Source organism: Pagrus major, chromosome 22 (assembly GCF_040436345.1).
Source record: "Pagrus major chromosome 22, Pma_NU_1.0".
Lineage (NCBI taxonomy): Eukaryota > Metazoa > Chordata > Actinopteri > Spariformes > Sparidae > Pagrus > Pagrus major.
The window spans coordinates 9,393,108-9,415,781 of NC_133236.1; the positions used below are offsets into that span (position 1 = coordinate 9,393,108).

Below are 22,674 nucleotides of genomic sequence, written 5' to 3' on the forward strand. Positions count from 1 at the left end.
GACCTCAAAACACAAAAGGTTACCTTCGGCTTTAATCACAGAACATCAACACAAACGTCCCACATAACTTATTTCTGCAGCAGAGAAGAAACACCTGTGACATGATGACATAACAGAAGCAAACTGTAATGAAACACAGAAAAGCAAAAAGGGCAAAGAAGAGGAAGAAGAAGAAATTTAAGATACTTCAAGCAAAGTTTCCTCCCAGTGCTCCCAACAACCTGTTGTTGTTAAATGTATAACATGGTGATAAGAGTGTTGGCATGTAACAACAAATCCCATGAGTCCGAGACATAAGCATGCTTTCAAAGCCTCATGGGAGCTGTGGTTGTTGGTGGCTAACATCATGTCAAAGGCACTGACCAGAGATTAGCCTAGTGTGCATGTTTTGATGGTGGGGGAACCAGAGTACCTGGAGGAAACCCATGCAAGAACAGGGAAAATAAGCAAACTGCACACAGAAAGGCCCTGCTGGGATTTGAACCCAGGACCTTCTTGCTGTGAGGCTAACCGAGCTGACCTATACCCTCGATGCATTTCTGAGATATCATGTTCAGAAGAGTGGTAGTCGCAGTGATCTGGACCTTTGACCGTTGAGGACCAAAATCTTATCAGTTCATCCTTGAGTCCCAGTGGATGTTTGTGCCAAATCTGAATTTGAAATGTTACTGCCAGCACTGGGCCATAAAAACATTCAACATCGCCACTTATAGTCTGCTTTACAGATGAAAACAATCTGTTCATTTAAAACTTTTAGGAATTGTTCATTGTCTGGAAAATTTGGGCTGATATAAATGGCCCAGAGTTGGCCCACCTTCAGAGGGCAACTGCCTACCTCAATTTCTGGCTAAACTGAGGATGTCCACGTCAATTTGGTTGCCAAACATGGCCCAGAGTTGGCCAAAATGCTGCGTGATTATCATGCTGAATCGGCCCAAATCATTGCCAACTCTGGCAGCCATATATGAGCCGGATTAGGCATTAGAACATTTGGAGCCTGTGTTGCGAGAACAAAGCCTTTCAACAATCACAATATGCTATATTTACTATATTGTTTTCTTTTTTTGTATAGTGCTTGTTGTTATTTATTTTAAAAGTTATTTATTAGACACATAAAAGACAAGTTTTTATCACTTTACTCAAGGCTGCCCAAAGTAGGGCCTGTGTAAGGTTCAATTTGCCCACCAGATGTTTCTAGCAAAAAAATATAAAAACGAAATAAAAAATTATAATGTTTGATGCTGTTTTATTTTTTGTGAGGTAAAAGTGCTCTTTAGATATGTAAGATCTCTAATTATTGATTATTTTGCCAATTATTCAGTCAGTTAATCAAACTTGGGATCCATTTTGCATCTTAACAATACAATCGATAGGTGTTTGCTTTTGGCCCTCCAAGGGAAAAAGCTGCCTTCATCGTTGATGAACAATAAAGTTTTTATGAATCCAAATCCAAATCTGAGCAGGCTCTGGCTCAAACAACGAAGATATTTCCACATCATGCCGCTTTAATCCCCGAAAATCAGCACTATGAGAGTCTGCATCCACTTGTGTGTCTGTCTGTTTGTATTTCTGTGTGTGTGTGTGTGTGTGTGTGTCTGTGTGTGTCTGTTTGTTTATCTGTGTGTCTGCTCAGCTGTTTGTCTCTCAGTGTGTCTTCCAGCCCAGGCTTGCCCCACAAAGCTAAAATTATTTGGGGCTGTCCCCACGGACGCTCCAGTTATGTGTCCTTTTCACAGAAGCCAGTTTGGTCCCTGAGACATCAGGGGTATCCAGTTCAGTGTCACACAAGCAAACTATGCCAGCACACACACACATACACACGCACACACTTACAAGGTCTATGATAAATAGTGTGTCAGGGTTAGGAGGGCAGAACCGTCAATCACAGCTGACTGAGACAAGCTCACCCGCCGGCCTAAATCTGCAGGGAACTTCTGCTGTTTTACCGGCTGAACACATGCTGAGAAGAATGGTAATGAAACGGACAGTTCATAACTGTGCACATGTGCATTAACTTCACCAAAACTGATATTTAGCTGTGTGAATCTGGCACAAAAATCCAAATCAGAATCACCCTTTTGAATAAAAAGCCTGTCCCTGAATATGATTTTAGAGCAATTACTCGAACTACCAGTTCATTTCTGTCTCATTTGAGCGAAATCTTTTTTTTTTTTCAACACACCTTGATATTACACTCTGCACCAATTCCCTGATGGTTTCTCTCAGCAAACTGTAAGAGGGGAAAAATGCTTTAATCCATTTTCAGGATGATTTGGGTGTAATTTGCACTTATTCATCTCCATGTGTTTAAGAGGTTTTTTGTGTACCTGTGAAACTGACGACAAGCCGAGTGGAAATATAAGAGGAACATTTTGTTAACTCAGGAATCAGGAACATGGTCACTTTGAAGCTATTAAATTACACCAGTGTGATCACATGTTTTGTTACAAGTTTCTGTTAAAGGAACATTTTTGTAAATTAACTGCTGGGATGAATACACCTGCCAACACCTCTAAAACTGACCAGATAATATAAGTTTGGTATTATTACATTTGCGCAGAGAGGAATAGTAACCCACCTTAAGTTAAATTTGACAAGCTTCAAGTTAAAATATTTCATAAATATTTTCCAGAATATTTATTCCTCAAAACATCAAACACAACAAAACCAATGGTTATTATTTATTTTGCTTATTTTGACGGTTATATTATATGGTTTTCCAGGTCAAACCTGACCGGCTCAGGGTCGTTTGGATCGGTTTGATCCACGAAACTACCCAGCATTTAAAAAAATCTAATTATCTTAAAAAAGATGATAAAAAGGACGATGAAATAAAAGAGGAAATGTAGATTTCATGGCTTTGATTGGATAACAAGTTAGTTAATAGGGTGTTTTGTGGTCAAATTGGACCTGCAAACACAAAATGCATGTGCCCATTTCTAGCCTGCAAAACCGACCAGGATAATAAGTCAAGCTGTTGTTGTGAAATACACTGCGAGTCTGAATCAAAAATCAAGTCCGATCATAACCTTAAATTTAAAAAGTCAAAGGTCGAATTCCATTGTGGATGTTTTAAAAAAATCTTCTTCATTCTGTAAAAGCGCAACAAAAATCTAAAATGGGAACATAATGACGGCACTCTCAGTTAAATGGGTATTTTCAGTGTTTCTTTGTCAAAATGGTGCTTCTAAAGATCAAACTGGATGCTCTGAACTACATTTGCTCTCTGTTCCCCTGAGCTGACAGCAAGACAAGCTGCCAGGCTGGCTCTGTGCGCGCTTGTGTCAGTCAGTCAGCCAGCGGTTCGTTAACTAATTAGTGAGCTCGTTTATCTCATTAGGCTCTGATTGATCTGCCAGCTGATGGACTGGCAACTGAGCGCCCTGTGTGTGTCTGTTGGACGTCAGACGGAGCGGGCTAATCGATATTAACAACACAGGGAAGAGTTTAACTGTTACGCAACCTCATTATCTGGCAGCGACTGAGTGGTTGGGGGGGTGGTTACACCAATGTCACCAGAAGGGCAGCCTTCCTGTTAGTGGCAGGAAATTAGCTCAGATAGCACGACTAGCCGGCTGCTGGATGCTATCTGATGGTCAGGGCGGTACAGCGTGTGACAACCTGCCAGACGCACACACACACACACACACACACACACACACACAGTAACAAGATAGTGTGTTTTTGTATACTGTGTTCTGACTGAAGGAATTTAAAGTACTCAACTCCCTGTTGTGATGAGTAAAAACTAGTTAATAATTCAAATATTGTAAATATTTTTATTTGTATTTTTGAAGATGATAGAAAAAATGTATCCCAGATGTTTTAGCACCAACATCAGGATGCATTATTGTGCAGTTTTGTACTATAAGAGTGCTAATGCAATATTATAGAAAGGTATATGTCCATGAACTGAACAAAGGCAGGAAGTCAAACGAACTAGAACGCATGAAGGTACAAAATAAAACAGGAAGTGAAGTTAACTTCCGAGTTGTCACATTGGTAGCTGTCAATTAATCAATTAGCCAATCAACAAAGACAATTAAGAATTGATTTCATTCATCATTTTAGCCATTTATTAACCAAGAACACCAAAAATTCACTGGTTCCACCTTCCACCATTCTTTCTCCCACTATGTTAGATGAAGTGAGATTTTACTGAAGTGACTTGAGTTGACATCTTGATTTTTGTGGGAGTCTTCGCTTCTTTTTTTTGTATTTTATTTGTTCAGAGGTCACATGTTTTGTAGTAGCTCAATTTGGCTGTTGGATTTTTCCATTTCAGCTGCTTCTGTTTGGCACAATCCGACCTCTCCATGACTTACTTCCCCCTCGGGAAATTAAAGAAAGGAAAAAACAAACAAATAAAGGAGTCAGAAGCTGACGAGTCACCCTCTGCTTCCCGACAAAAACAGAACAAAACAGGTTGTTTACCACCAGAACTGGGATTCGGGATCTGGGCAAAACTTGAAGCATGTCGGGAAAGCTTCATTAATTAAGTCAGCGTGGGAATGCTTTATTTCTCTCAGGGGGATTTCCACACATTCCCACCTGGGAGCTGCCCAGTATAACCACAGCTCTGGTTTAAGTTTAACCAGCGACCTCAGAGTGCCAAGCAACTTAATTGTATCAACCAATGAATACAAATCAATAAAGAGTACTGCTTAAGAGTAGTAATCTACTAATAGATTCTTACAAATGCCTTAAATAAATACGAAAGTTTCTGAGTTTGAACCCTTTGTTGACTTGTTAACGTGTTCTCTGCTCCGAGATCTGATATTTCCCTCATAACTTGAAGGCAGCATAAAACAAAAGAGCTCTTTTTTGTTGATTTTAAAAAACACTAAAAGAGGTGAAAGGGGCATTCAACCAATTTTATTTCAGTTTACTCATCAGAGAGACCACAGACTTACATAACGGCTCTGGAAAGAGATTTATAAAGTTTGAAAAAATAACCATGTAACCTGGGTTATTTTGTCTTTTGAGAGAAACGACAAGGCAGAAAGCAACTAATGATAAAGGCTTATTGGGTTGCATTATGGGAAATGTAGGAATCAATGTCTATTTGGTTTGACCTACATTTTTAAACCAAAATCTTTCAGACTAATGCTTTGATTTTGAAAATTCCTGTGTTAATCTCTTGTATTTTCATCAATTTTATGGAATTTTTAATAAATATGAGAAGAAATAAGAAGAAGAAGAAGAAGAAGAAGAAGAAGAAGAAGCCACACATGGTTTGTTTCAACTGATCCAACTACTAACCGTAATATCACCAGACTTCCTTAACAAATCACATTTTGTTTTTTGTGAGTTGTTGAGTGAAAGAAACTTAACAAAACTTTGCAAAACTGCTGTCGTAAATTCTAAATCAATCATGCCTTCTTGTAAATTCTGCAAAAAATGCAATATATGAAACTGTTTGTTTCCTTGTAAAAAGTGTCCATTTGCGGCAGCACTGCTGTACCAGCCTGTCTGCTTCTGTGTCTGAAGTGCGTCTTACCTTTCAACATTTAGCAGCTGTTTGAACACACTGTTTCAACTGATTTCAGCATTTACACTAAATTTATGAAAGAAGACAACATTTTGTTGATGGTAAACATGTCAAATTTTACAAATACAGTAACCTATGTACACAGTTTCTTCCATGTCTGTGAAGAACCTCCCCAGACTCCCTTAAAAAATCACTCAGTTTTGCGAGTTGCTGAGTTAGGAGAAACTTTGTGGAGCATTGTCTCTTGTTAATTCAGCACACGTTATACATTAAGTTCTACCTTGTGCAAAAAAACTGCGTTTTTCAGAAGGGGGGTCTTAAAGAGACAGGCATTAAAACGGAGCATTCACAGAGAGGGTGAATAGAGGTGCTGCAGCAATGGACAGTATGAGGAAAATAATGTGTTTTTTGAACATTAAAGCTGTAAACATTTTCTAGTAGACACCATGAAGAAAAGTATGAACCTAAAATTTAACATAATGTAGGACCTCTAGAGCAGCTGTAGCTTCACAAGTCAGCAGAAATATGAATTTCTTAGAAAGCTGCATCTAAAAGGTAACGTCTGCTGTCCTTCTCACTGCATGTGATCCATTATGATACTGTAACCTGAGTGTACAGACACTGAAGGGCACTATTGATGATGTGCACTGATGTGGTGAATCCAGGTAAAAGCCATTAACCTTCACTGATCGCTGTTATTAAATTGGCATCGATCACAGTGGAGGAAATGGAGATGAAAGAGGAGCAGACGAGTTAGAAGAAGTTTGAAACTCTGAGATGCTCAAGTTGAGACCGCACCATCAGGAGGATGTTTGAGTTGTGTTGTAGATTCAGTATTCATACACACACACACACACACACACACACACACACACACACCAAACACACACACACACACACACACACACACACTGACTGCCTGTTCACCTTTAGCTTTCCCTGTGATGCAACAGCTCAGGGAGGGCAGGGGGAGGCCAAACTGGCTTTCCTCATCCACACTCACACACACACACACACACACACACTACACACACACACAAACACATCGCAGCTTTCTGCATTGCCGTTGCACCATTCAGCATCAAATATGCATCAAATTATATAAGAGAGGCTCTTATGTAACAGACTCTATCCCCTTCCATACCCCAGTGTGTGTGTGTGTGTGTGTGTGTGTGTGTGTGTGTGTGTGTGTTTTCATGCTGAGGTCTATGGCTAATGAAGCCATCTTTGCAGGGGAAAAACACAGAAACAGAGGGAGAGAAGGAGGAGCGAATAGCTAAATATAACTCTGCTGGCCCTGAGCAGCATCTGAGAGGAGAGGAGAGGAGAGGAGAGGAGAGGAGAGGAGAGGAGAGGAGAGGAGAGGAGAGGAGAGGAGAGGAGAGGAGAGGAGATATGGAGAAAAAAGAGGAGGATGATGGTGAAGAAAAAGGAAGAGGGAGGACAAACAGATGGAGAAGCATCCTTTACTTGGAAGCCAAATTGAACTAAATGTTAAAAGTTACAGATTTGTGTTAACTAGTTTCAAACTGTCTATTTATATCAGTTGTATATCCAGGGGAAGTTCACAGTCACTCAGTCATACTCATCCTGTAACACCACAATGTACTGGGCCCAATCCTGGTCCAGGGACTCAAACCTGGACCTCTAAATATTAAGCTTGCTTCACTAAACTTTAAGCTTCTGCACGCCAAAGTCCAGCTAAATATACTCAGTTTACTGGTCAGTCCATCCCAGGAGTTGTTTTGTGTGTTTCCACCACCTTAAGAAGAGCAGAACCCCACATGACTGAACTAAACCAGATATAAAGATTGTTTCCACCAAGTAAAGAAGGAGCTTAAAGGAAATTTCCAACAATGAAAATGTAGTCATCATCTACTGACCCCCATGCTGATGGAAAGTAGGGTGAAGTTCCGCAAAGCAATCGCCAGAATAAATGTTAGCAATGACAAGACACTTTGATTTCTTGCTGAATCTGGAGGCCTGTGGACAAAAGATGACGATGGTGAAACAAAATAAGCTTTGCTTAAGTACCGTACCACCAGACGAGAGAGCAGCTGCTTACCTTCAATTCTTCCTCAGTACTCTAAACAGTAAAATAAAGCCAGGAGGTTTCAATGATGCATTGTTATGAGAGCTTAGCAAATCAACCCAATCACCAGAAAAAATGCTTGCGAAGTACTTTCTGCAAAACCTCCGATAAGTTCAAATTGGATGCTTCTTTATGTTGCAACTTTACTTTTGTTTAGGTTGAATAGTGTACTTGGGTTTGGTTTAGGCACAAAAACCACTTGGTTAGGGTTAGGAAACATCATGGGTTGGTTCAAAATACTTGTTTTGGTCGCCAAGAAAACAGCTGGAGATATCTCCAGGTGTCCTTAAAAATATCCAGTGGTGTGACTCGGACCGCCGTCGGCTGTTTGGTAGCCTCGTTGGCTCTAATAACACCAACATCATCTAATCCACCACCTGATTTAAATAAGCACATAATGTAGACTGTGAAACTTCCCCCGACTTTCCATCAGCATGGGTAGATAATGACTGAATTTCACATTTTTGGGTGAACTGTTCCTTTAAAACTGAGGATGCACTGAGTAAATACATCAGAAAACACACTGAACGACTCGGCAGCGTCTGGAGCTCTGGAGGTAGACAAATCCAGCGAGAACGCCAACTGTGTGTGTCTCGCAGCCTCCAAACCCAAACCACACAGGCGGGAAAGCTTCTTCTTTTCTTGCCAGAATCCTTCAGCTCAGATCGTCTCAGCCCGAGCAGCCTTCACTTCAATATTCACACATGCTGCCTAAAAAAACAGCACCCCACGGACAGAAACATAACATATATAGCATAGCAATCTGCCGCCACATAGCAGCCTCTCTACCCAGCGCTGGAATCCACAGCTCTGACATTTCTGCCCGCCGCAAACCGAACGGGAAACCTTTAACGGCCTGAGGTCGGCCTGAGAGAGGGATGGAGATAAATTACAGTGTTTGGTTTGGTGAGAGAGTGAAAACCAGCCAGGAGTGTGAGTGGGTTCATGTTCAGCGTGCCTCTGTCTGCGTACTGAGTGTGTTTCTGCATGTGTGCATGTGTGTCTTTGCATACGCATGTCTAGGTCTGTGTGTGCATTTACATATTTGTGCACACATGTTTGTTTAAAAGTAATTTAATATGCAGCACTCTTCTTTATCAACCTGTTTTTATGGATGTGCTTCCAAAACAAAGTCGAGACGCTGTGTGATATAAAAGTGAAAACAGAATTCAATCATTTGCAAACAAACTGTGTGTACTGACAGCAGTTTCATGAAGACTTCCTGAGCCCAGTATCCTCGTTGAACCTCGGCCCATCCTTGCTTGTGGACGACTGGATGCTCCTTTCATACAGGTGTTTTTGGAGCATGCCACAACTCTCCCAGTCTTTTGTTGCCCACATCCCAACTTGTTTGAAACCTGGTCCTGCCATTAAATTCATAATAAGCATCGAAGTTGATGAGGTAAAACTATAAACAATATTGTCTTTGTACTGTTTTCAATTGAGTATAAGTCAAAAAGGATGAGCAAATGATCACATTCTGCTTTATTTAGAATATGTTTTACACAGCGTCCCAACATTTTTTGGAATTTTTTGGTTGTCAACAGGCCTGCTAGCAGTCTGGGGAAACTTAGCCGAAATCATTCCTCAGATAGCAATTTGAGCAGCAAAAATAAAGACACTCATTCAAATTTAGCTGATTTCTGACTTGAAAACAAGTTGTAAAACAACTCCAAAGAATTACAGGGAGAGACAAAACAGCTGTGGTGAGACAGACAGAATGCAGATTTTTCTGCTAACACTGGAATTTGTTCATGTAAGAGTGGATAGACGGCGGTCGTTACAAAGTAAAATGTTCAACTCATTATCTTAACAAACCGAAATATCTCGGCCTTGAATCTTGACCCTTCTGGTCAGAGTGTATTCACAAACTTTATCCACTAAGATATGATGATAGATTTTGAGTGATCGTGGGCAGCTCATGTCATATCAAAGCTATAAATCCTGCAGGTCGATCTTCCTCAGGCCTTCATCTTACCTACACGATGAGCAGAAACACGAGTCAAAGCTGTCCGAAGGCCATTTGTGGCAACTTAAATACGTTTTGATTCCTTCTGAGGTCCTAAATGCAGATAATTCACCTTTCTACCTGTCAGAATATTACAAACTGTGCTGTGGAATATTTCTGAGGGTATTCTGAAGCGAAATGCCTTAAGATGACTCACAACTTTAATACTACCTCATAAGGTGCTTTACTTTCATGCCAACAATCACGATTTTGGAAAGGAGCATCTCCGTATTTACATTTTTTTGAAACGAGACTTATCTGAATATATTTGCATAGATATTTCTGGCCCTCAGCTGAACGTCTCCGCGTTGAACATCCAGTGGGAATTAGACAGAGGGAGGACAGAGCGAAATTTACTGATGACACCGAGGCAGCCTAACAAGAGATCACACACACGCAGACGGCTGACAGCTGCTTCTGATCCTCCTACTGTATGTAGTTTAAGTTAACAGAGAGGTCTGATATCAGCCAGTTGTCAGCCAAATCCTGTCACTGACACCCACAGTGTGTGTGTTTCTCAGCGCGGAAACACACATCAGCTACAAAACAAACAGTGAACGTCTCTAAGTGTCTTTAATTTCGCCTCTCGTCAGTTGAAAGAGAGAAACTGAGGAGAGAGATGGTACAGCTGACAGCCGAGAGGAAAAGGAGGATCTGTTTTGAAATTTTTGGGCCTCTTTTGGCATGTTGGGATGAAAGAGGACACGAGGAGAGGAGGGGAGGGAGGAGAGAGGAGAGGGAAGGAGGCGAGAAGGATGAGGTGAGGAGAAAAAGAGGAGGGGGAACTGAAGAACTTAAGAGAGGGGAGGAGAAGAAAAGATGTAGGAAGAGAGGACAAGCGGCAGCAGGAAGGCAAAGGGAGGAAAAAGAGGAGAGACGGATGAGAGAGGAAAGGGAAGGAGACAAGGAGGATGAGATAAAGAAAAAAGAGGACGGTGAACTAAGGAACTAAAGAGAAGACAGGAGGAGGAAATAAGGCAAAGGAAGGGAAACAGGGCAGAAAAGAAAAGAGAAAAGAAGAGATGGGAACTATAGATAATTAAACAAAGGAGAGGAGGAGAAGGATGAAAGAAAAAAGGGAGAGGAGATCAGATAAAAAGACAAAAGAAAGGAGGGAGAAAAGAAGACGTTGAACTAGAAGAACCTAAAGAGGACAGAAGTGGAGAGGGATATAAGAAAAGAGGAAAGACAGAGATGAGAAGGAAATGGGAGGAAAAGACAAAAGAGAAAAAAGATTAGATTAAATGAGAAAGGAAAAGAGGACGGAGGAGAAATGAGGAGAGACAAAAAGACGGGAACTAAAGTGAAAATAGGAAAGAAAAAGTAAGAAAACATGAGGACGGATGGGATGAGGTAAAAAGAGAGAAAAGACAAGAGAAGGAGAGAAGGAAGGAGGGTAGAAAAGGATGTAAAGGGTTAGAACAGGTAAGAAATGAGGAGGACAAAAGACTGAAAGGACAAGAGATGAGATTAAAGAGAAAAGAAGGAAGGAGAGAAAAGAAGAGACAGACCTAAAGGGAGGACAGAAGAGGAGGGGAGGAGAAAATGAGAAGAAAAGAACACAAGAGGAGGCAGGGGAGGAAAATAGGAGGAGAAAAGAAAAAAAGGACAAGAAATTAGATAAAAGAAAAAGGAAAGGGGGAACTAAAGAGAGTAAGGAGAGGAGAGGACGAGGAAATGAAGTCGAGGAGGAAAAAAGATTTAACAAAAGAGGGGAAACACAAGGAGGAAAAGGGAGGAGTCAGGAGTAGAAAAGAGAAAAAGAAAAAAGATGAGATTAAATGAGAAAGGAAAAGAAGACAGAAGAGAAAAGGAAAGGAAAAAAAGAAAGGAAACCAGGAGGAGAGATGAGATTGGATAATAAGAGAGACGCAAGGAAGGCAGAGGAAAGAAGGAGGAGAAAGGGAGGAGGAGAGACAAAAGGAGAGCATGAAAAAGAGGAAGGAAGGAAGGACAAATTAGAAAGATAGATGAAAGGAGAAGAGGGAGATGAGGGAGATGGATGAGGAATAAGGACAATAGAGGAGGAGAGGAGGAGCTTAAGAGAGCAGGAGAGGAGAGGAGAAAAGGAAGTAGGAGAGGAGGGGAGGTAAGATAAAAACAGGAGTACGAAAGAAAGAAAGAAAGAAAGAAAGAAAGAAAGAAAGAAAGAAAGAAAGAAAGAAAGAAAGAAAGAAAGAGGAGAGGAGAGGAAAATTTAAATAAGGGCAGACAGGATGGGAGCAGGATGAGAAGAAGATCATGTAGAAGAGGAGAAAATATGTAAGAAAAGATGACAAAAGGAGAAAAAAAGGAGGAAAACAGGAGAAGAAAAGAGATGAGATAAAAAGAGAGACAGAATAAAAAAAGATGGGAATGATGAAAAAGAGGAGGAAGCAGAGGTACTAAAGGAAGGTGTATAGGAAAGAAGAGCAGGAGAAACGGAAGAAGAGGAGGCGAGAAGAAAGGGAACAGGAAAACGAGAGAGATGAAGAGGAGGAAAGGAGGGAGAGGAAAGAGGAGAGGAGTACTTCAGAGAGGAGGCAAACCGGGAAGTGACGAGTCAAGACAGGACGAGAACAGAGGAAGGGAGATGAGAGGGGAGCAGAGAGGAGAGGAGAGGGGGATGAAAGAGAGGAGAGGATTGAATCCAGAGACAGATAGACAGAGCTTTGAAGAGGAGGAGGAGGAGGAGGAGGAGGAAGAGGAGGTGGATCAGAGTGAGTGAAGGATGAAACAGGAGGCGAAGGGACGGAGCGGTTAAAAGAAGGGGGAGGCATGGATGGAGGGATGGAGAGGAAGAGGAAAAGAGGAAGAGTAACACTCGGAGTGATGAAAGGAGTCAGAGGGGAAAAGTTTAAGTCTGACAGGAGTTGAAAAAGAGGAGAACAGTGAAGGAGGCCTCGTGAGAAGCAGAATTCCTCTAGTTTTTGGGGGAAATTTAAATATTTTGTTCACATTTTATAAAGAATACTATATAACTATATTATACATTATTTAGCTATTCAAAATTAAGCAGCTGTTTGAACACACTGTTTCAACCGATTTCACTATTAGAAGACATTTTATTGAAGGTAAAAAATGTCAAATTTTACAAATACAGTAAAAAATAATTAATATAGGTAACATTCCTGTTGCCTGTGCCTGTCACCAGACTCCCTTTAAAAATTGCTCAATTTTGTGAGTTGTTAAGTGAGGAGACACTTTATAAACTTTTTGAAAGGCTGTCTCTGACAAATTCTTAACTATTTGGGCCTTCTGGTAAATTCAGCATTAAATACAAAACATTAAGATGTGTCTTTCCTTGTAAAAAGTGTCAGTTTGTTGCAGCATTGCTGCACCAGCCTGTCCGCTTCTGTGTCAACATTTAGATGGTGTTTGAACACACTGTTTCAACTGATTTCACCGTTTAAACTTTTTGTAAACTTCTTTCGGAGTTTCAAATTGAGATCCAGTCACTTGAGACGCATGCCGAGACACATGTTAATGCCACTGTTAATGTATGAACTGACAGACTTACAGCTCTCCACATGTGATCGGATCACTCAGGACAGAGCTTGATATCAGGTCTGAAAAGAGCCTCTGATGATAATGATTAAAAAGCCTTAATTAAATCATGGATTTGGCTGGATAGTCATTGTTTTTTAAATTTTTATATGGAAAAATATACGTTGGAAATAAAACGTTTCCATTTAGACAGAGGGAAATGTTTGTAAAAGAAGATGAATTTCAAACGTGGACAGGCAAAAGCTAAATCCATGATTTTGCGGGAGAGCAGAGAGCTCTGTACTGTATCACCGGTTATTGACTGTGACAGTTTGGATGAAAACAAAAAGTTCAGACAAATTCTCATTTGAACCTTCAACACAAGGGTTACACACAGAGCAACTGTACAATAAGGAGCTGCGTGTACAAACCAAGGTGCCGTCATCTCTAAACTAGTAGTTATGGATCAAAACGTTCATATAAACTTTCCGACCAGTCCTGCAGAACAATAAACTAATCAGCTGTGTTCAGTAGGTTCCAAACACTCCTCACGTTGCCAAAAAGGAAGTGAATGCACTCATTTGGCAGTACAACATTGGAGTTTTTGCAGTGTTGTGGAGACACTGCAACTGTTTACATGAGCTCTAGTTTCTTAGATTTAATCTTTTCCTGGCTTCATTATATTCAAAATGATACTTCCCCATGGAACATAGAGGCTCCAGTTTATTCAGCTACCTGTGATCACATCATCATCCAGGTTTCTGATGTCTTAATGGCTGATATCCAGTCTGTGCCAACAACACGCTGCCAGCTGGATCTACCACTGATTTCCTCTTTCCAGATGATCACTAGCAATTTCATTTCAGCATGTTAGTCATACTGGAACTATTCATCATCCAATTTTTTTATCAAACTAAGTTGCAGAAGCAACTGCAGGAAACAAGATAAGGTGCTTACATGCAACAGTTTTTTGCACAATATTATATAAAAAAAAAAGATTGAGATTATTTTGACAAATATCATGATTGTGATACGATTCAAGATTGGTGGGAATGATATGTTTGCATCTCAATTTTTCATTTTCATTGAAAAAAAAAACCTTTGATTATGTGACATTTGTTGGGGTCTGTACCAACAAACATGTTTTCTCACATCTGGAGAACAAATTTTTTGGCCAGGGCTTCTCTGCAGCAATATTTTGATTGCCAGAGCTTATTTCCAGTTCGCATATTTGGGTTTGTCTCAAAACCAGCCACTTAGCAACGGGTGTGTTCGGATGTGACTGAAAGCTGGTACACAGTTAGCAGCCTTTACGCTATTCAACTGGGGGTCAGTAACAGATCATTACGACAAAGATGCATGGCCCCCTCCACCGTCCAGCGCATCTAAATGAAAACCAACCACTCCAGCCGTGGCCCTGGAACCAGGACCAGGACCTTCAGGCTCCTCTACCCCAATCTCTCCAGCCCAAAAACCTGATCCTGACAGGGATACCAGGGTGCATGTTAATACGTTTCTTTTCATTCTTTATGTTACCTTAGTCCAAGCTGACTACAACTGCCGTACTCTACACAGTTATAAACTTTGTTGTGTTTGTTGGATTTTTAGCAGAGAAGTCCTTAGATGACTTCTGAAACGCCAGAGAGAAACAGCTTCGGTTTCAGCCTCGACCGTGATGGATGTTAAGTTTCTCCACTACAGGTTCCATAGTGCTCAATTTACAGAGGAGCGTGTAATCCTGTGACTGGAGCAAAATAATGAAGAGAAAAACAACTCAACAACTTGAAAAACTGGAATCCTCAGGTGTCAGTTAATGTCTCGCTACCTCTCTGAAAGCTGTGAGGGAGGAGCAGGCACCAGACGAACATTTTCTCCACCCTTATCCAGGTATTATATGTATAACATACATTCATCCACACTTAAACACTTGTGACTGCAGGAAAGGCAGGAAAAAAAAACACATCAGGGATGAGTTTACAGGTCGCGCCAGATTTACTTCCTCTCTTTGAAGCGCTAATTCTGAGCCTGCTTGGCCGCTCTTGGCACCGACTGTCGTTAGCATGTGCAAATCCCCCGTCGTATGACTGACGGGAGGCGCAAGGTGCTAGCCAGCTGCGCTAGCTTTTAAGCCTTAATACCCTGAGTATGAGTGAGCTAGCGTGGAGCTAATCAGTCTTAATGCTTAGTGCCATGCATATGGGGTTAGCTCAGGGGATGGCTAGCCACTGTAGCAGCGGCTAATCCAAGCGGCTACAGGAAGATGCTCAATCCCCGGTTTTCCCAAATATGTCAATTTGAGATTAACATTAGAGGAAGAGAGAATCAAATAAAGCAGGAGGGGAGGAATGTGGTGGAGAAAAAGAGGTATGAGCGCTTGAAATGAGGCTGGAGGCGCTTTCTGTGATTCTATTTGAACAAAACTGTCTTCCAGATGAATGTGGGACAGCTGGAACAAAGGAGAACAAAGGATCACGAGAGAAGGAAGACATTTTGAGCGTTTCCCTCGCGCTGAAGTACCAGGCTGAGACACACACCAAAGGCTCTTCAGTGTGTTGACTTCCTGCGAGAGGACAGGAAATGATGTCACGCTGGTGTGGGCACAGAAATATCTCAGCAGCTCTTATCTTTAAGTGCATGTGTGCGTCTGTAAGAGTGCTTCAATCTGAAGCACCTGCTGCTCTCTTTCTCTCCCTCAGTCGAGAAAATCACAGCCTTCGGTCGGACGCCCTCCTCCTCCTCTTCCACTTCCTCCTGCTCCTCCTCCTCCTTCCGTCCGTCACATGGTACGAGAAGGAGCGCCAGGGCACTGACAGGGGCCGCAATCTCTCCCTCTCTCCCTTCCTCTCTGTCTCTCTCTCGCTCTGTGTTTCGGGCAGGAAGCCACCGAGTGGCACAGCAGAGGCGAGCCACCTGTTCCTCCCTGGCAGAGGAGATGGTGGAGGGGTGGAGGGAGTGATGAAAAGATGACGGCGGGGAGGGGAACGAGGTGAAGAGGACGGGCGGAGGGCACGGTGACGGAGCGAGGGAGCGGAGGAGGAGGGATCGAGGGAAGGAAATAGAGGAAAGCGAGGAGGGGTGGGAGAGTGGAGAGGATAGAAAGATGGAGGGAGGTAGAGAAAGAGAAGGATGGAGGGAAAGGGAAGGAAAGATAAAAGAAGATTTTTTGTCTCCTTTAATCTCTCGAGAAGGGGAGATGACATGAGGGTTAAAAACTGGAGAAAGAGTGATGAAAGGAGGAAACGATGACAAGAAAGAATGGATGAGGTGAAAGAGAAAATATCTCTCTAATCCTTACCTTCCTCAAAGGAGAAGAGTCAGAAAAGAAGAGGATACAGAAAGAGAAAGGTGGAGAAAGAGATGGAAGAAGGATGATGGAAGAAGGGAGGAGGGCGAGAGGAAACTGGGGATGGGGAACTTAAAGATGGAGGGAAAAGAAGTAACAGAAAAAGAGGGATGTTACAGGAAAGATAGGAGAGGAGTAGAGGGAGAGAATGGTAGGTAGAAGGAGAAAGGAAAGGAGGGATAAATCAGGGAGAAGAAGAGAGGAGGCAAAAGATTGAAGGAGGTGTAGAAAGGGAAGGATGGAGGGATAAAAGGGTCCAAAACAGACAGAGGAAGGATGGAAGAAAGAAAACAATGAACAGAGAAGAAAAGTGAGAGAAAAGAAGAAGATGAAGAAGAGAAAAGGTGGGAGAGATACAGAAAGAAAGAAAGAAAGAAAGAACGAAAGAAAGAAAGAAAGAAAGAAAGAAAGAAAGAAAGAAAGAAGAGATGAGGTGAGGTGAGGTGAGGTGAGGAGGTGACATAAAATAAGGGATGATCCAGAAAAGATAGCAGAGGAGGTAGAAGGAGTAATGAAAGGAGAGATAAAATATGGAAGGAGGCTTAGAAAGGGAAGGATGGAGGGATATAAGGGTGAGAAACGGGCAGAAGAGGAATGAAAGAAAACAATTGACAGGAAAGGAAGGACTCCCAGGAAGGGAAACAATGATACGTAGGAGGAAGGGAAGGGAAAAATGACAGATGTCATGATGTACTGACGGATGGAAAAGGAAAGATGGGAAAGATAAGAGATTAGGGATGGGTAAAGGAAAAAAGATTGGAAGAGGTAAGAACGAGGGGGTAGATAAAGAGAAAAAAATGGAGGAAGATGGAGGGAAAGAAAAGGAGAAAGAAAACGACACATGTAATTATGGAGCGAGGGAAAATGCGAGTGGAAGAAAGAAGGAGGTATTGAAAAGGAAGATGGAGGGAAAAACTGAATGAGGGGATGAAAGAAAGGAAGAGATGATACACAAAATAAGGGATGGGAAAAGAAATAAAAGATTAGCAGAATGAATGGAGAGAATAATGGGGAGAAATAGAAAGGGAAAAAGAAGGAAAACGTCAACGGAAATGAGAGAGAAGACGGTGGGGGGTATAGAAAGGGAGGGATGGAGGAATGAAAGAAAGCAGACAATGGAGGTAAAAGTGACAAAAGAAAGAAAAAGTCCGAGGTGAAGGAGAGGAGGGGGTGGGAGAGGGAGAGAAAGAGAAAGAGAAGCAGAGATGACAGAGCGAGGAGGGATGGAGGATGAGAGGAGATGGAGGAGGTGATGCCACCTAATTACCATCCTTCCTCTCTCTTGACCTTGTCCTCTCTCCATTCATCCCTCCTTCTCTCCTCCCACTAACACTCTGTCTCTCTCTGAATGTCTCCACGTCATCCTGCACTCACAAGTGATTCTCTGGCTTCACCCAGAGTCTCTCTGAACAGGCTGCAGGGTTTTCACTGAGGGTCAGAGGTCAGGTTAATGAATCAAAACATAAATTCAATTCATGATGAGTCTGAATGAGCTGTCAGATGACACATGATGTTTTTTTCATCAGGTCCAACACGTTCCTGAAGGTTTGCTCAGCCCTGTCAGCTTCAGCCTTGAAAAGTCACTTCAATCATATGAATCATTCATGACAGGTGAGAATCGCTGCCGCATTGCCGCTGAGCAAGACCAATGATACCACTTTTCACTACTAGTACTACAACAGTTACTACTGTTTAATTACTGTTTACTTTATGCTACCTTTTTGCCTTTTGGTGAGTCAGCTGGTCCAAAACTAGGTCAACAACTTTTGGATGGATTGCTTTGAAACTGTATACATTTATGGTCCCAAGAGGTCGAACTTCATGACTTTGCGGATCCCTCTGACTTTTCTTTCTCCAAATATGTGAGAATCAGACCCAACACATCCCACCTCTAGTGCCAGTTTTGCACGTGAAGGGCTCTGCGGTCAAGTTGTCCGGTTTAATGTCCAGTTAGACTTTCAAAATAAAGCCTGCTGACAAACGATTCACATATGAGTTTTGGACTGTTGATGTTGCGAAACGGTCACAGTTTGGTTAGATTTAGCTGGGGTGGTTGCACACATATTAATGAGACGACACACTGGTGTCAAAACACATACACAGTCTGCTTACAAGGTTGTGCAAGCACACACACACACACACACACAACAATACATAAACAAACTGACATGCATTAAACATGCACAGACCAATGCAAATACAAAAAAACAGAAATTCCACAAACTGAACCTCATATGCCAAGTCTCTCTTTCTCACACACACACACACACACACACACGCACACACACACACACACACACACACACACACACACACACACACACACACACTCATGCAGCATGTACAGGAAGTGTGCAGGCTGCAGAAGCAACAAAGCCGTCATTTGCATGAGGAACGATGCGGAAGTGAAACCAAAGCTCCTTATGGTACCGCACTGTACTCACCACTACACACACTCCCTCACACATATATATATATATATACACATACATTCACACACAAAGACACACACACACACACCACTACTTTCCATGTGATTTGAATGTACAAACAAAGAGGCCACTGGACTTCTGGTTACCTGGAGGAAATGGGAACCAAACTAACTGCTGTTGTCGCGGCAACAGTCATATCCCATAATGCTAGTCAAATTCTGCCGCTCTGTTATCTCACTTGTTGGCCAGCGCACACACACATGAACACACACAGTTAGAGTATGTGTGTGTGTTATGATGCTCACCCAAAGGCCATTCATTTGGACACAGCTGTTAGTTGATGCACATGATCATCATTCTGCCTTGTGTGTGTGTGTGTGTGTGTGTGAAAGTGTGTGTGTGTGTCAAGGGCACAGCTTGCATCCGTCATACCAAGCCGTGGTCGCCATAGCAACAGAACATACACTTCTTCTTCCTCTTCACCTCCTGCCTTTTCTCCACTTTCTTTATCTGAACGTACTATTGTGTGGGAGTGGAGGTGAGTGAGTTTGTGTGTGTGTGTGTGTGTGTGTGTGCACGTTTGTGTGTGTGTGTGTGTCCAAGTGTGTTTCAGTTCACTTCCTGGTCTGTTCTAGCCAATCAGTGACCAGGGACTGATGTGAAGCTCAACACTGGCTTCCTGTCCACTCCTGGTTCTTCATTTTCTGTGGACCGATTCTGTGGTTACCATGGCGCCCTCATCCATTTGGTGCTCCATCTCTCTCTCTCTCTCTCTCTCTCTCTCTCTCTCTCTCTCTCTCTCTCTCTCTCTCTCTATCTGTTATATCACTTCATTCAGTGATATTTCAGCTATTTTCCAGTGATGTGGATCATTTAGTGAGTTTTTGGATCTGGTTGCTGCTCTGTAATTCTAGCTCCAATACAAAGGTTTGGCAGTTTAACAACATTTCCCAGCCTATTTTTGTTCACCAGTGCTGAGGTTACCAAACCAACAGATCATTGCAGAAGTTAAAAATGACTTGCTAAAAGATGAATTAGACATTTTTAAGAGCGATTTGTTGAGATGGTGCCAAGGTACCTATTCTGACCTACTGACTCCACAGCAATAAAAGTCGGTGGTGTAACAGCCGTCTTTCTACTCAAAAATCAGTTAACATCTCTTTTGTCTGAGAGACACTGACTTGCAAGTATGAGTCATCACACCATTTGATGAAATTGTCCAAAACTGGACCATGGTCCATTTCATGGTCCTGCAGGAGGCTAACAATCACTGACTCATCGGCAAACTTTGTTATGCACCTTGACTCAAACATACTCTGGCAGTCATTGGGATACGGCACAAATAATAAAAATGAACAAGGTACCTACTCTTCACCCTAAATATACAGTAATTTCCCCCCTAAACCTAACCAGGCTGTTTTTGTGCCTCTGAACTTAACCAAACCTAAACTATAGAGCTGTAACATCACAAAACTGACTCATCATTTAAGAGTAACAGTTCTTGAGGCCACAGACGAATTATGTTGCTCTCCAGACAGACAAGTCACATCAACATACTTTCTGTCTCCGTCTGACTGAACAGCTTGCCACCGTTTGGAGCAGCCACTGACATTTGTCATAGTCTGGGTCCCTAAAACCCACCTAACACACACACGCACACACACACACACACACACACACACACACACACACACACACACACACACACACACACACACACACACAAATAATATGTGCATTTTACAGCATGTGCACAGTCTGCAAGCACTGACGCACATCCTGTGCATGTTTTCTGTTGTGTGACTGTGTGTGTTTCACAGAGATGACACTGTGTGAACTTTAAAAACCCGCTCGTTTGTGCTTTGAGGTGCAGATAGTAATCTTTGCTTTACATGATCTATTTCTGTGCACTGTGCACGCACACACGCACACACACACATAGACACACACAGAGTCGTGGGTGATAACACATATAGCAGAGGGACGATGTGAGAGCGGCGGGGAGAGACAGAGGTAGTCTGGATGATATAGTTCGTCTCATCCTTGATACGAAGCCGTCTGTTACACAGGAAGAGGAAGTGACACCGCTGACACACTCACCCACACACACATACAAACAATCCACTGTCTCTTCTTCTATTTGCAGCCTCACACGTTTAAAAAGCAAGAAAAGCAAAAAGCCACACTTGACTCTGCAGCATCCAGCATCGCTCCTCTTTCTCGCACCCATCCTTCTTTGTTAGCTGAATCCTGAGCACAGCACAGCGGTCCTGGATCTGTGTTAACTGCCTCTTTGTCTTAATCAATCCTACATCAGCGCTTCATTCTGCTACTCTCTCTAATATTCTCTTGTTTTGTGATTCAAAATGTGTCCTTCCTGACCTGACTGATCCTTGATGATCACGATGGGGGGGATGGTGATGCTTTCGTACATCAGTTTACCAGAAGACTAAAACTCCTGCAACTTCATCAGAGATATCTAAAAACACCTAATATTAATATATATTGAAAACAGGTTTATTGTTAGCAAGGACAGTGTGCGTGTGAGGGAGTTCTATCTCCTCTTGTCTTTGGATATTTCCTCCTACTCGCCCGTCTACAGGAAACTGAAGGTGTGCATGAGCCTTCACAGTCGATATATCTGTTTTTAGAATGCTGTGGCCTGATGCCCGCACTTTTAAACATAAAAATGAAGCTTATTCTATTGTTGACTACACTGCTAAGTCTCCTTATGATATGAAACACAAACTAAATGTTTAACTACAAACTTTAATAACAAAAACAAATATACACATATTGGTGGCAGATGACAAATTCAGGAATTTAATCTGCATTAGAGAGAATGATTGTCAATATTTAGGTAATTTAGTTTAATTTTTGTGGACAGATTGAAGCTACTGAACAGAAGAGGCAGGACGTTAAACATGGGCAGACTGATTTGTCGTTGCCATGGCATAACCAAACTCCCAGATTTCAGATTTCTTCATTATTTAGAGAAAATCAGACTGTACCATAATGTCAGTTTACTGAATTTAAGTCGTCAAACTAATGTTTTAGGATGATCTCATAAGATTCATTTGTCAGCTTCCCATGATATCAGCATGTTTTTATTCTCCTATGCTTCATTTTGCCCTAATTATCAGAAATCTCAGGTGTCTTCTTTGATGAAGAGACATAAAAACATGAGAAAGGATTACACAGATTCAGTAACTCTGGCTTCAACACCAGGGCCTTCTGTATTGCTCCCACGATGACAAAAACAGTATTACATCTATTAAAGGTGTTCCTATTATATCCAGATATTATTCATTTTATCGTGGCATATTTTTCTTCTTTTTACTACCTAAATGCATCCCGTTTGCTACGGGTTTGGGGGGGAAAAAATGATTCTTAGATGCATCACAGCTCTCTCTTGAAAGACTATCCGACATTTAAAGACCCAATTCTCTACATTATGATCACCTGCGGCAATTTTGTAAGGCCGAGCTGACCGTTTTTTTGTGTTTACATTTTTCAAGTATGTATGTTGTTAAAGAAGCGGGTAGTCCAACAGTGAGAAATCAAAACATTTTGATCAATAATCGTTTTAAAATCACATCTTTGTCCTGGTATCATGAGGTGCTGACAGATTCTCACTCATAATTTTCTCCGTATTCTTGGATTACGTCTCTTTTGCTCCACCTGGCATCATAATACACACTCTTGTCATGTCGTCATCATTTAACTGTAAAACAATCTCAACAATTCTCATACAAAACTGTCTCTGAACACCAGCTCGTGTCCGCAGAGAGCAGAATTAGATCACTGTACAGAGCTACACGAGACGGGAGTAGAGAAACTTTA

General features: G+C 41.8%; 1 protein-coding gene across 1 annotated transcript in view; it reads right to left on the bottom strand.

Annotated features, from left to right (window-relative positions):
- hivep2a (HIVEP zinc finger 2a) overlaps positions 1 to 22,674 on the bottom strand; it is a 121,787-nt gene that overhangs the window by 86,442 nt on the left and 12,671 nt on the right. The gene's annotated exons all lie outside the window — the stretch shown is intronic.